Consider the following 15,590-nt stretch of genomic DNA (forward strand, 5'->3'; position numbering starts at 1 on the left):
AACTGCTGCATTAGTTCCAGGGCAGCACAATGTAAATTGAACAAGAATAAATAAATTTTTACATGGAATATGTTCATTTTTGAAATGGCTGAATATTTCCACCCATCTTTTACCAATTTTGACGTGTTCATTTTCCCATTGTACTAATTTTTCAGAATTTAAATATACATTCAGTCTTCTAATTTCTTCAAGGAGACAAATGTCGTCTATTTTTTTTTTTTTTTTGTATTTTTCTGAAGCTAGAAACCAGGAGAGACAGTCAGACAGACTCCCACATGCGCCCGATCGGAATCCACCCGGCACGCCCACCAGGGGGCGACGCTCTGCCCACCAGGGGGCAATGCTCTGCCCCTCCGGGGGGTTGCTCTGCTGCGAACAGAGCCACTCTAGTGCCTGGGGCAGAGGCCAAGGAGCCATCCCCAGCACCTGGGCCATCTTTGCTCCAATGGAGCCTCGGCTGCGGGAGGGGAAGAGAGAGACAGAGGAAGGAGAGGGGGAGGGGTGGAGAAGCAAATGGGCTCTTCTCTTGTGTGCCCTGGCCGGGAATCGAACTCAGGACTTCTACACGCCAGGCCGACACTCTACCACTGAGCCAACCGGCCAGGGCCATGTCGTCTATTTTGATGTCTGTCATTTCTTTAGATAAAAACTCAAGACAAGATTCAATATTCGTTCAATATATTTGTGATGAAGTGAAAAAAACCATCATTGAAAACTGTTATTTCCCATGATGTTTGTTTCAGACCATTCTTTGACATATTGAAAACATGTCTGGTAAAAATTCTGTACTTCTTTGATAAACTTTACTGTTATGCCCAGATTTGATTCCTCTAAGTCTGACAATATTCTTTTTATAATTAAGGGAGAAATTTTTCTTTAAAACAGTTTATATTGAAAGATAAAGTCATTCAAAATAAGACTAACTTCCATAGCTGAAATGTATTCATCTTCAATCTTTTGAATCATTTTGTGAAAAATAGATGCTTGATTGTGTACAAAATACATTAATATCTCAGATATTTTATTATTGAAAAATGATTTCAAGATTTTAGGATATTTGTCTAAACTTAAAAAATTTGAACGGAGAGCCTCAAATAATCGTAGAACACGCTCTATAGCAGGTGTTAGAGCAAGCATCTAACTTTTGACTATCCTAAAAGTTTCTTGTATTTAACATTTGCTTGTTCACAAAATTGTTTTAAAGTAGCAACATGAACAGTAAAATGACTAAAATGCAAATAAATTGTAGTTATTATTACTTCTTCATCAGTTGGCATGGCAAATGATGCTGTGTTGATTACATTTGACAAAATATATGCATTACAACCTATTCCTAGTATTTTCTTTTGGAGTAACTCTTGTAATTTTACATACACATTATTCACCCTTTGCATCTTTGCCCACCAAAATTTGTATTTGTATTATCAGCCATTAGTGCAACAACTTTGGGTTTCAAATTGTTTTCATTTATTACTCTGTAGAGATGGTTTGACAAAATTTCAGAAGTTTTGCCCTCAATGGATTCTAAATTTAAATTTTTTTACTTGAATTCCCTTGTTAACATTAAAATATCTTACTATTATTGGATACAACTTCATTATGATTTGACACATTAGATAAAATTGTTACAAATTCTGCAATTTCCAAGTCCTCTAAGTATTTTGTCACAGTAATTTTTAAATACTGATTTCAAAATAGCCTGGCATTTTGTCCTGGCACATGAGAATTTTACATTATGAAACTTTTTCAATAATTTAGTTGCACAATCCATACTATGAAAATTTTGATTGTGAATTATGGTATGAAATGCAAATGTTTCCTCCATTGCAGCCAACTGTTTTTTGTCTTCAGAATAATTTGAAGTTTTAAAAATATTTGTTATTTTACAACTGGAAGCTGATGCATCTAATGATTGCTTATATTTGTTGGTGGTCAAGTGTTTTATTATCACTGCTCTGCCCCCAACTGCAATGCAAAATTCTCCACTGCAAATATTGCAGAAAACAATGGTATCTTTCTTTGATATGAGGAATGGAAATTCCTTTTTCAACTTACTGTTGAAATGGCATTTTTTCTTTTTTGATTTTCCATCCCTTAAATGAAATTTAAAATTAAAAATAAAATATAGAGCTACATGAACGATGCAAGCACATTAGAAACTGAAAACATTACATCACGGTAGGCAAATTTTCTGGAAGCTAAATTAACAAAACCAAATATCAAACAAAACCACTAATTTGGAGTGATATTCGGGTGTATTTACCCTTTTCTAATTAAAAATGTCTGTTTTACAGGTGTGTTCAGAAAATGGCCAAGTATCTTATCTATCAGTTCTAAATTAATCTTGGAGATTATTTGGGGTGGGGTTAGTCCTACCCTCAGAATTCCACATGTGACTCCTCTGTGTATAGTTCACATTAAGTACTTCTCTGTGAAATTCTCTGTATCTATCTGATCATTCATAATAATAGATCAGTAGTTTCTCAAAAAAAAAATGTCTGTTTTATACAACTATTTAATCAAACTTTGTTATTAATAGATATGATTTGAGGTTAGATTTCCACTTTAAAACTCAAATTTTGAAAGAATACTTGTAAATAAAATTATACATATTTGGAAATTATTAAATAGATAATGAATTAATAAAACATGAATTGTGCTTACCTGTCTATGATTGAATATTCACTGTGAAAGAAATAATCGTGAGTCTACAATGTCGTATGTGTCATTATCACGTTTCAGTACGAAGTACACAAAGCCATTTGCATGCTCAGTATATCGTATGCTCTCTCAAGGTCTCCTGTGCATGAGAAATGCATGCATCTCATAATCACATTTCACAGCACTGTACTGATCCTTGATGAATCGTCATGTCAAATACAAATACATCACATCACAGGCAATGGATCGACTCTGCATTGATCGAATACGGACATTTACAGATTAGTCTTCCAATATCAAAAAGAAGACATGTAGAAGGACACTTTTCGAGGGAGGACGGAACTTACAAAAGAAGGACTGTCCTCCCTAAAGGAGGACATTGGTCACCCTAGTATCAGCTTCATAGATCGGCACTTCCTCCTTGCATTTCTCAGCCTCCCCACCCTCCCTCCAAGCCCGCGCCCTGGGATCGCTTTACAAAACATACTCAGGGCCTGATTTAGGGGGACCTGAGCTTAGACCACTAGAAGTTTTCTTAGTTTAACCCAGAGATTCCAAAGGTATCTGGAAGAAGTGCACATCACAGCTATAGAGACGTACTTGTCACTTAGGACAGTTGTATATTTCCTCATCTGCTGAGCACAATTTAGAGCCAAACAGGGAGATTGACACCAACAAAGCTTAGCACACCTCAGGACAGCCAGCCCTTCCTTGTCTTCTTATAGCAGGTGAAGAGGAGCATACCAGGGGAGAATTTCACCCTGTGCTAGGAGAGGTGGGCACCCAGGGCCATGCAAACATCTCAGCATCTTCAGGCCAGAGCGTCAGGCATTTGCTCTGTGAGCAGCTCAAGGTTCGTGCTGCAGTTACATAAACTCTTTCTACTGTGATGCAAACAGTCACCCTGCATCTCAGAACCCAGTGAATTCAGTTAAGATGAGAGAGGCCATCCCTTTACTCTCAACTATAGATCAGCTGAATCCCACATTAACTAGCAGGTGAGATGATGAGATATGACAGGCTGGTGCAAGGACTCATTCCCCTGGAAACGATTTGGAGAAAGCATTTCTCTTCAGGAACAGAACAAACAAGAAGACAGGAAATGAAGGTCTTCTTGCCATTAAGGTGGGAATTGAAATGTTGATTCGTCAAATGGAACTACGCTTCTGCCTTCAAGTATGTGTCAGGGTTTATCTCAGAAGCTGTAGTCTTGGCTTTGTCCTGATAGAAATCAAGACAAGACCCAGAAATGCTTCAGGTTTTTACATTTGCCCAACTAGGGCCTGTCCAAAACCTCCCTGAAGTGCTCATTCTGTCGACAGGATGCCGGAGGTCCTCTTAGATAATCAGCGTGTCCGTCTTCCCTAAGATGTGCTCTGAAGCAGATTAGATGCCTCCATGCCCTGACTTCCATGTCCTGCCTCCATGTCCTGACGTATGTAAGAGTGTATAGTCCTGTGTGGTCTGGAACTCACGTCTCACTTATCGGCCTTGTTGCCCCAGACCTGAGCTTCCTCAGCCTGCACACAAGGCCACACCTTGACCAGTGGGACCAGGAGTTGACGGGTAAATCTTCCTGCCTCCGGTCTTTCCAGCCAATGATTATGGTGACTCTGGACATGCTGGCAGCACTGGGCCTGGGGTTCCCAGTCATGCACTTCCTACTTCCCGGGCCCAGCCCCATATAACCCACCTCACACAGCTCCTTGCCCTGTGGGATTTACAGGGCCCCAACCTAAGCCCCTGAGCTAGCGCTATCGTGCACCTCACTCAGTGCTCTCTCATGGAAACATACATCTCTCCAGAGATATTTTGGAAATTTCTAAAAGCATTTTGTTGTAACAAGTTGGGGCAGTACTGGCTTTAGTCAGAGTGCCCCATGGATGCCAAATGCTTTTCAATGCATGAGGAGGTCCCACATCAGTGAGTGCCTAAGCCAGGACCCACACGCCTTAGAGATGTCTCTCGGATATTTTCTGTAAGTGAGAAAGCTGTTCATAGTTATTGTATCCAAGAATCCAAATCTGACTTACAAAGAAAAAGAAGATAGTTGTCACGACTTTAATATACATTAAAATATCAGTTGTTGTGTGAATGGAGAGGAGATGACATTGTTTTCATTCAAAATTCAAGCAAGAGTTTTTCAACATTTTGGAAAAAGCACATCATGCAGAACACCACTCCTCAAGGTGTCAGGCAGCTGGCACCAGCTGCTGGGGTCTCTGTGATCAGGGAGCAGGGACTGCCCTTTTTGTCTTCTCACCCATTTATGCTGCAGCATATATGTACTGAATACCTTTTTTTTGAGAGAGAGAGAGACAGAGACAGAGACAGACAGATAGGGACAGACAGACAGGAAGGGAGAGAGATGAGAGGCGTCAATTCTTCATTGCGGCACCTTAGTTGTTCATTGGTTGCTTTCTCATATGTGCCTTGAAGGGTGGGGGGACTTCCTGCTGAGTCAGCGACCTTGGGCTCCAGCCAGTGACTTTGGGCTTCAAACCAGATACTGTTGGGCTCAAGAGAATGACCATGGGCTCAAGCCAGCCACCCCATGCTCAAGCTGGTGAGCCCATGCTCAAGCCAACGACCTTGGGGTTTCAAACCGGGGTCCTCTGTGTCCCAGGCCGATGCTTTATCCACTGAACCACTGCCTGGTTAGGCTGATTACATCTTTTATGTCACAGGTCTTTTTACTTTTCACTAATATTTCTTGTGGAGTAGTTATGAAGGTTAGCAGGTTACATTATCTATTAGTTTCATTTCCAATATGATACAACATTGTATATTTGTTAACAGAAGAGATTGCATCCTCTGGGGTTTAGAGCCACCATTTTAAGTCAACTATCTATTTAAATAACATTAATGGGTCTTAAAAAACCACATGGTGCTATTGCCTATTTTTGTACCCAATGTGGTTTGTATATCAGGGTCTTCTTGAATTTAGTGTGATGGAAAAGATCACTCTCCAGATGAAATTGTGTGTGTTCTTTGTGGCAATATCAGTACAAAAGGTTGTCTTTTTCTTTTATTTTTTTACATTGATTTGAGACAGAAGGAGGGAGGGAAGAGAAGGGAGAGAGAGAGAGAGAAGTATGAACTCAGAGTGGTGCTCTCATTGATTGCTTCTGACATGTGTCCTGAACAGGGATTGAACCATGACCTGTGGTGTTCTGGATCTATGCTTTAACCACTGAGACACCCCGCCAGGGCCCCCAATGTTGTCTTTTAACTACGAGGCAATGCAAACTCAGGATCGAATCAAGGCCTAATGGCATCTGCTATATGCATGTGTGCCCTTCTCGACACACATAAATAGAAAATATTCGCAGTTTTATTTTGATGTTGACTTATAAGGGCTTATACATAGAGAATTTTGTAAGCAACTTCAAATAATTTGCAAAAATAAGTGAAACTGATAACCCAAATAAACGCATGAATAAAAAAGTCAACCAAGACATTACTTAAAATCTTCTTCAAATTCTGTCCAGGTTTTTTTTTATTCATTTTGTGCATGTGCTTCTGAGCATAGACTATCTCTTTAACTCTACGTTTTGCTTTCCCAACATGAAACTATCTAGTTAAAATTGATTTTTAGTTATACAAATAATACGTGCCGACATTCTTCTTGTAAACATTTAAATATTTGACAAGATAATTCCTCTTTGAAATCAACCTAATCTTAACTGTCCTCCTTAACCCAGACTGAGTCTTCCATCAGACTTTACTGGATTTACTTCTACCGGCACCTGTATCTACATCTACATAAAAATTAAGGTTCAGAACAATATATACAGTATAAAAATAAAGTATTTTTCCAATATGACTATATACACATAGAATACACATATGTGCTCTTACTGAGGGTCTGTCACACATATGTCTGTCTCAGGGTCTTTCGGTGTCACTCTAACATCTCCACACACGTGCACACACACACTCATTCTAAGCCCTTGTATGCAGAACCTGATCTTACTCCACAGCTGAGCCAGCATTTCTCCTGCGGGGCATTTCTAGTGCTTCACCGTAAATGTCACAGGACACCCATGAGCACACCTTGTTCTAAAGGGATGACTCCTGCGACACTCCCTGTCAAAAGACCACAGGGTCCTTATCTGTAGAGACCTGCACCCCTTGAGTTCCTTGTTGTAAGCACGGCCGTGGTCCGTAGGGGTCCCCAACAAGGACCTTCAAACAGCAGTGATGGCAATGAACTGCACACATGGTCACTGTGCAAGTTCACGTGAGCAATGGAAGGTTCTGAACACCGTTTTCCTACTTACATAGTCCTTGGAGTGGTCGTCAATAAGGTAAAGTTAGATTCGTGAGTAAAGCCTAAAGAAACAATATTTAGAAAAAATTACCAAACCAATGCCAGGTTCATTGCCTAATGAATTAAGCGACAGAATTTTTTAAACCAATTGTTAAAGCGACTCATTGGTTTTCACAAGAATTGTTTATCTACATGCCTTTGTTGACATGAAACCCCAGACAGGTCCATTTCATTCCTGTGTTTGTGATGAGCCAGCACCCAGCTGGCCTGTTCTGGTGACAGGCCAGCACCCAAACTACCCGGCCGACCTGGTCTCATGCCCTCTAGTCTGGCCAACTGGAAAGGGGTGTGGGCGAGTGTGCTCTCAGTAGCTGGACGTGACCTATTCCTGGGTGTGTCAGGTCTGTAAGTGAGGCTTCCCTAAAAAAGAAAGCCCTCCATAAGAAAGGCCCTGGGTCACTTCCTGCTGCTGCCTGATGGGCTGAGTGAGCAGCGGGCTCCCGGTTGCTGAGCGCCTCTCTGATCCGCTTGTGTGGGTGCTGCCCCCGCTCAGCCTGCGTTGATTCGGCATATGAACACATTGCTAGTGGCAGCTCAGCTGAAGAGAGGTCCAACGACTTGCTCAGGGTCAGGCGGACCAGCACAGTCTGTCCGGCCATGCCCGGCCCCTCGGTGCTCTGTCGTAGCCCATCTGGCAGAGGCAGCCTTGACCCAGCTCCGGGCTCTCACCTCAGGCAGGGCCACTCCACTCGAGTTGGCGCAAAGGGCAGTGCTGGTGCACCCCACTGTGGACCCTCTCCTTGTCCTGGAAACTATCTTTTCATGATCTAAACCCTTTCTCCTTTAGTAACCACTTGTCTTCCTTCCACACCCTGCAGGCTGTCCCCAAGAACCCACCTTAGGCAATGTGGGGGTGTATGTTTTCATGCTCCTGCACCCAGCTTCCTGGAGCCCTGAGCAGCTCATGAGCCATGCAGCCAGGCCTGAACGTGGTTGCCAAGACTGGCTGAGCTGCGGTTGGCACTCTCGTGGGATAGCTGCGGCTACAATGTCACAGTGGATTGACCCATCAGAAGCCTTTCAGCAGGCTTCCCGAACAGGGTCCCCTGCATGGATGTCTCTGGGAGTTGGCCACTCCTTAACTCTGACAGCCTTTCCCTTCCCCTTGGGACAGTCCCACTTTTTCTCCAGGAAAGGCAAGGCCCCAGGGCAGGAAGCTCTACACTGGCCAGGACAGCCCTTAGCCCTGCTGTCAGCCTCAGGGAGGCAGGGGCAGGTGACAGGATGCGTGGGAGTAGGCTGCTACTCTGGTCAGGCAGTAAACTTAAAAGATTGGGTCATCTGCAACTCTCTCACAAAGCTGTCATTAAAGAAAATTATGAGGACTCTTTAAATACTTAAAAACCTCTGGATAAACGAAGACTCTTTTATGCCACGCATTAAAGAGCCCTCTTCAGGCAGAGAATGAGCAGACTATGTGGTATTTTTCTGAAACAGTTTTACACAGAAGCCATGACATTTCTCTTTAAAACTATACTCTTTCTATGTACTATCCACTATTCTTTATTGATTTAATATCTTTCTAATATAATTTTCTGTCATTCTTGTAAGTCACTGAGTCCTTTTGTTTCATTATTTATGTTCATCTTGTTCCCAAGGAATAGCTTTCCTTTGTAAAGCATCAAGAGACCCATTGTTTAATCCCATCTTCTCCACACCCACCGAAGGACCAACATTTCAGCATTTTCACTCTACGATTAACTCTATTCTCCCACTTAGATTGACTATTCCTAACTGACTCCATTCTACTTCATTGTGAATGAACTGTTTTTCTCATGACAGCTGGGGAGGGAATAAAAGGTATACATATAAAAGTGCTTCAGAAACAAACAACCTAACTTTAAATATAAACATAATTATTTGGAAAGGTACTTCACAAAATAAGATATCCAAAAGCTAATGATGTTGTTTAAGATCATTAGTTACAAAGAAAATGTGAAGATGCTCAAAATCATCAGTCACCAAGAAAACTTAAAGTCAAAATGAGATACTACTATACATCAAAATGGGTTTAAATTAAATAAATACCAAATGTGTATATGCATGTAGGTCAACTAGAATTCAAAGACTTTGGAAAATTGTTTAGGAATATTTTCAAAAGCTAAACCATACTGACCCTACTATTCAGGCATTTTATAGAGAAGGGGTACGCAAAGACACATGCACCCCCACGTTCATCATGGCATTATTCATAGTGGCCAAGACATGGAAACAACCAAAGTGTCCCTAGATAGGGGATTGAATAAAGAAGATGTGGTGCATATATATAATGGAATACTACTCAGCCATAAGAAATGATGACATATTGCCATTTAAGACAATGTGGATGGACATTGAGAACACAATATTAAGTGATATGAGTAAATCAGAAAAAGCTAAGAACACTATGGTTTCATAGATAGGTGGGATATAAAACAGACTCGGCCCTGGCTGGTTGGCTCAGTGGTAGGGTGTCAGCCCAGCATGGATGTCCTGGATTTGGTTCCCGATCAGAGCACACAAGAGAAGTGACCATCTGCTTCTTCATCCCTCCTCCTCCTCCTCTCCCTTCTTTCTCTCTCTCTATTCTCTTCCTGCTTGATTGGTTTGAGCAAATTGGCCCTGAGCACTGAGGATGGCTCCATGGCTTTGATTCTGGCACTAAAATAGCTCAATTGCTGAGCAACAGAGCAATGGCCCACAGAGCATCCTGAGGTAGGGGGCTTGCCTCTTTGCCTTCTTGCCTCTCACTTAATTAAAAAAAAAAAAATGAGACTCATGGATATATATAAAAGTGAAATGGTTACCTAGGGAGGGGTTTGGCAGAGGGAGGGTGGGATAGGGGAGTAAAGAGGGATAAATATACGGTGATGTAAAATGATCTGACTTGGGCTGATGGGCACACAACACAGTTAATAGTTCAAATGCTATAGAAATGGTTACCTGAAACCTATGTACTCTTACTGGTCAATGTCACTCCATTAAATTTAATTTTTCTAAATAAAATTGTAAAAGAAATGTAAAAAGGAAGTCGGTGTGCTTGACTGTTTGTATTTTAAGTCTCATTTTTTTTTTAAAGCTAGAAACTTGATACATATCAATTGAATGTAAAATGTACAACTTGTTTAGATCTCACTTGGAATAAAATATCTGTTAAAAGGCATTTATGAAGAAATTAGACTATGGGAACACTGACTCGATACTATTTAATATTAAGTAATTATATCTTACATACCCTAATGGCGTTGCAGGCTGCACTGCTTCTGCCCCTATCAGGCGGAATTCATGCTGAAGGCTGACATGAGGTGATATTCGGGGTTTGCTTCAAAACCACCAAGTGGGGTCTGGGAGGAAGGGTTGCTATAGAGGGCACAGGTGGGGACCACACTGATGATGGGTACGAGGGGCTGATGGCACGGTTCTCTTTACTTTTGTGTTTGTAGAAAAAAATTCCACATGAAAAAGGTATTTCCTTAAAAAAAAAAAATCTGGCTTTGGGGAAGTGCCAAATGGAAAAATAAAAATTTTAAATAAAATTTTATTTTAAAATAAAGGTTTTGCTTCACAGTGCTGTGAGTTGTGAGGTGGGTATGTGAAACCCTGTAACGGCCTGTCCCTCTGGGCACGTCTGATCACCCACGGGGCCAGGAGCACACAGACACCGCCCCTCACGTTGGCGTGCTCCCGCCTGGCGGGAACGGCCCTCCCCAGGGCCCTGCGCTGTCTTCCTCTCAGGAGCTGCCCCAGAATTGTTATACGTTGGCCTTGGCTCATCACCATCTCCACCCCGGTTTCCCTTGTCCTTGAAGAGAACGTAGCGGGATATTATTAGCTTACTAGCCCTATACCTCCCCACTCCCCTGGGAGGCTCTGCGCTATGCTTTTTCCAGATGAAGATGTTTGCATGGCGCCTGTTCTGAGCCAGGAAGCTGAAGTCCTCCCTTGTGGGAGAGAGATGTGCATAGACTACAGTCCCTGACCGGAGGAAAGATATGCGGGAAATCAGAAAGAGAAGAGCCCTGGTGGGATAACTCAGTTGACTAGAGCATCATCCCACAGCGCAGAGGTTGCTGGTTAGATCCCGTCAGGGCACATACAGGAACAGATCAATGTTCTTCTTTCTCTCTGTCTTTTCCTCTCCCTTTAAAATAGATAAAATAAGCATGGGGAAAAAAGAAGAAAGAAAAAAAAGATTCCTCATAAGTGTTAATATATGGGAGGCTGGGAAACAGCCTGCAATAAAATACAGTAAAACGAACTTCAGCCTTGAATGTAGGTGAGCGTAGAGCAGTTCATTAGCAGTGCCTGGGCTCCTCTCAAATCCCCCTCAGATCCTGTTTGGGACACTGGGAGCAGATGCTCTGAACCAGCATACACAGCTGGGTTCAGGACGTTGGTGAGCAACCTGAGGTTATGTTTTATGTGCCTGCTTACACAGCAAGGGCCACAGCACCATTAGTGCGCAGAGGGGTCCTGAGCCTGAAGGGAGTAAGAACCACTGCTGCTGGTGGAATTTCCCAAGTGAGGGTGCAATGTGTTCTGGGTGCGTGTCACACAAACATGTCAGATCATATCTGAATACAAGTCATTTTTAAAGTTGTCTACCACTTTAAAGATAATTGCCTTACAAATTAAAAGACAGATCAGTCGCCCACTCGAAACCCAGGAACAAAGGATTCTTTAATCAAGCATATCACAGGTGACTATGGCTTCCATAAACACAGGTCTCTAAATGGAGCCCCTGCTCCCTCTCCAGAGGTTTAAGTCGTGTCTCTTCCTTCCTGTGATATAGGAGACACACTTCCTCCGTGTAGTCCAACATTGCAGAGGTTCCTGTGAGTTTCAAGTTCAGCTATAGAGCACAAGTGGTCAGCTCCTTAGGTCCAGCAGAGTGTACTGGGAAACGGCCCTTGAACAATACATTACCAGGAAGTGTCACTGTAATAACAGAGGAAGGGTGGGTAGCTTGGCTATTTGGCACTCCCGTTCTGCACCCACCCAGCCTCTGAGTCACTGAGCTCCCTCCTTATCAGTCTCCAGCCAACCTCCCCACCTCCACGGACCCTGCCTCTGACCTCACCTGCACCTTCACCTCCTCATCTAACCCTGACCTCACCCAGCCCTGTGACATCACCAGCTGCTGCCCTGCTTTCAGTTAAGGACAAGGAGAGAGGTCAGAGAAGATCTGAGCCAAACACGGGTTTTCAGTGTGGGGGCTAAATCCTTAGGTGGACTGGTCAAGGGGAAAGGAGGCAGCTCTGATTTACAATATCGGGAATGAACAGGGGGCAGCAATGTAGATCCTGCAGCAGAAGAACCACCAGGCCATGTTATGCTGATAGATTTCACCACTTAGAGGATATGGACCCGTTCCTTGAAAAATGTAACTTAAGAAATGTATAAAAAAGAAAAAAAATTACTTGGGATATGAATCATCCCAACCAAGATTACAGAGCTTGGAAATAAGTCCAATAGCTGCAGGGTAAAATTTGAAGAGACCAAAGAGTGACCCTAGATAGAGAAGAAATATCTCATGCCTCAAAACTGCGTTTGGTGCAGTTTCCAGAATCAACAAAACATAGGCTGCAGACTGTGTCAAATATTTCAGATTTCGGGAGGGTGTGTCCTTGATTATATCAAATTAAGGAATGTGCATCTGACCTTCATGCTTCTCATTCATGAAGACTAAAAATGGTCCATGGGACATGGGAAAGTCCGTGGGGAAGGAGAGTGCCGGATGAGGTAAGGCAGCAGAGCGCAGGGGCCCCGGAGACAGAGAGTGGAGGCCCGGCAGGCCACAGCCCTCTCTGGAGCACCGACCACCTGATGGCCTGAAAGTCACGAGATCCCAGTAGTCTTAAGGTTACTTCCCTTCTCCCATCTTTTGTGTTCTCTGTGATTATGTTCCCAAATCAGCCATATTTATACAAGTATTGGATTTTTATAGTAGTTTCACGGAAGTCAAATTTTTATTCCATGTGTCTGCATTTCAGTACTTCTGCTATGCTAGAGGATCTTCATCTCAAAGTCCACAACTTTTTGTATTCCCTTTCCTTTTCCTTTATCCAAGGCTCGTGAATCTTTGGTGACTGACACCGACTTTTGTCCCCGTAATTCTGAGAACCTGTGTTAATAAAAGGTTTTGGGTGTGATAGTTGGCAGATAGTTATGTACTATGCACAAACACCATTTTTGTTTCTATTTACAGTTTAAACATGAAAATACAATGAAGGTGATATAGTTTGTAAAGTCCCAGAAAGAATAACGGGTTTTACTCTTAGACAGAAATGACCAAAAAAAAGTTTCCTTGTATAATGCAATATTTTCCATCGTCTTCTTTTTTATTTCTTTATTTTTAAATAGTGAGAGGAGGGAACATAAAGACAGATTTCCACATGCACCCTGACTGGGATCCACCTGGTAACCCCATCTAAGGCCAATGCTCAAAGCAACCATGCTATCCTCAGTGCCTGTGGCTGACACTTGAACCAAACCAACCACTGTCTGTGAGACAGGAAAAGAGAAAGAGAGAAGGGGGGGGGGAGAGAGGCAGAGAGAGAGAGAGAGAGAGAGAGACAAGCAGATGGTCACTTTTCATGTGTGACCTGACCAGGGATTGAACCCAGGATGTCCACATGCCTGGCTGACACTATCCACTGAGACAACTGGCTAGGGCTCCATCTTTTTCTTTTTTTTTTTTTTCAGAGACAGAGAGAGAGTCAGAGAGAGGGATAGACAGGGACAGACAGACAGGAACAGAGAGATGAGAAGCATCAATAATTAGTTTTTCGTTGCGTGTTGCAACACCTTAATTGTCCATTGATTGCTTTTTCATACGTGCCTTGACCACGGGCCTTCAGCAGACCGAGTAACCCCTTGCTCGAGCCAGCGACCTTGGGCTCAAGCTGGTGAGCTTTTGCTCAAACCAGATGAGCCCCTCACTCAAGCTGGCGACCTTGGGGTCTCGAACCTGGGTCTTCTGCATCCCAGTCCGAAGCTCTATCCACTGTGCCACTACCCAGTCAGGCTCCATCTTCTTCTTTTTAAAAATATTATTAGCCCTGGCCGGTGTCATTTTGGAGAAAAATTTTCTTCAAAAGAAAATATATGACTATGAGGATGAATGAGTGTTTACTGCAGTAACAAATATAGAGAGTGAGTTTTTAGAGGAACTCTTATATTCATAAGTGGGGTAATGATATAATTTTTCATTCTAATTGGGGCATTGTCTTTTGAAAAAAAATCAAACTTGAAAGTACTGCACAAAGAACTTTTTTATCCCTAATACGATGTAAGAGTAAGTTGTTGGCATGATGCCCCACCACCCTGCAATGCGTCTTTCCTACAAACAAGGACATTCTCCTGCTTAACCACAATAAAACCATCACACTCAGAAAGTTAATGTTGGTGCTTAACCCATCTAGTCCTCAGCCTCCATTTAGGCTTCATCGATTGTCCCACTAATGTCTTTTATAGAAACAGGCTTCAGTTCAGAATCACATGTTGTATTTAGTTGACATGCGTTTTAGTTGCCTGCAAGCTGGAAGAATTTCTTGCTCTCTCCTTGACTTTTATGACTCTGACATTTTGAAGTGTTCAGGCTTCCTTAAAGTGGATTTAGTCTAATGTTCTCTCATGATAAAATGCATCATTAGCAGGAGCAAGGAGGCCCAGATGGGATCACTGGTGAATTCTAACAAATGTTTAAGAAAGAAATTTACTACAATTTTTTTAGAATATAAAAGCAAAAAAAATATTTCTTACTCATTTTGCGAGGCCACCATTACCCTAATGCCAAAACAAGATTAAGATTTTACAAGAAAAGAAAACAACAGACCAATATACATCATAAACATAGATTAAAGTTGTCAACAAAATATTAGCATGTCAAATCCAATTATGTATGAAAAATTATACACCACAATCAAATGGGATTTTATACCAAGTGTGCAAGTGTGATTATGTATACATAAGGAGACTCAATATGTCAAGATATCAGTTCTTCCCAATTTGATTGATGGATTTAGTGCAATCTCAAGCAAATCCCAGTGAATGATTTAATACATATCAACGAGTTGATTCTAAAATGTATATGAAGAAGCAAAGGCCTAGACCAGTCAACACAATATCGAACAAAAGCAAAGTTGGAGGACTAATACTACTTGAATTCAAGACTTTCTATAAAGCTAGAGTAATAAAAACAGTATGGTATTTGTGAAAGTATACATAAATAGATCAACAGAACATAACAGAAAGCCCAGAAAGAGATCCACATATATATATATTTAATTAATTAGTATTTTTATTTATTTTATTCAGTGAGAGAAGGGGAGGCAGAGAGATAGTCTCACACGTGTGTTGGACTAGGACCCATCCAGCAAGCCCAGTAAGAGGTGATGCTCTGCCCATCTGGGGCGTTGTTGCATCGTTGCTCAGCAATTGAGCTCTGCTTAGTGCCTGAGGTAGAGGCCATGGAGCCATCCTCAGCGCCTAAAGCCAATTTGCTCCAATTGAGTCATATCTGCAGGAGGGGTGGAGAGAGAGAGAGAGAGAGAAGTGAGAAGGGGAAAGGTGGAAAAGCAAATGTATGCCTTTCCAGTGTGCCCTGACCAGGAAT

Source organism: Saccopteryx bilineata, chromosome 6 (genome assembly GCF_036850765.1).
Source record: "Saccopteryx bilineata isolate mSacBil1 chromosome 6, mSacBil1_pri_phased_curated, whole genome shotgun sequence".
Taxonomy (NCBI): Eukaryota; Metazoa; Chordata; class Mammalia; order Chiroptera; family Emballonuridae; genus Saccopteryx; species Saccopteryx bilineata.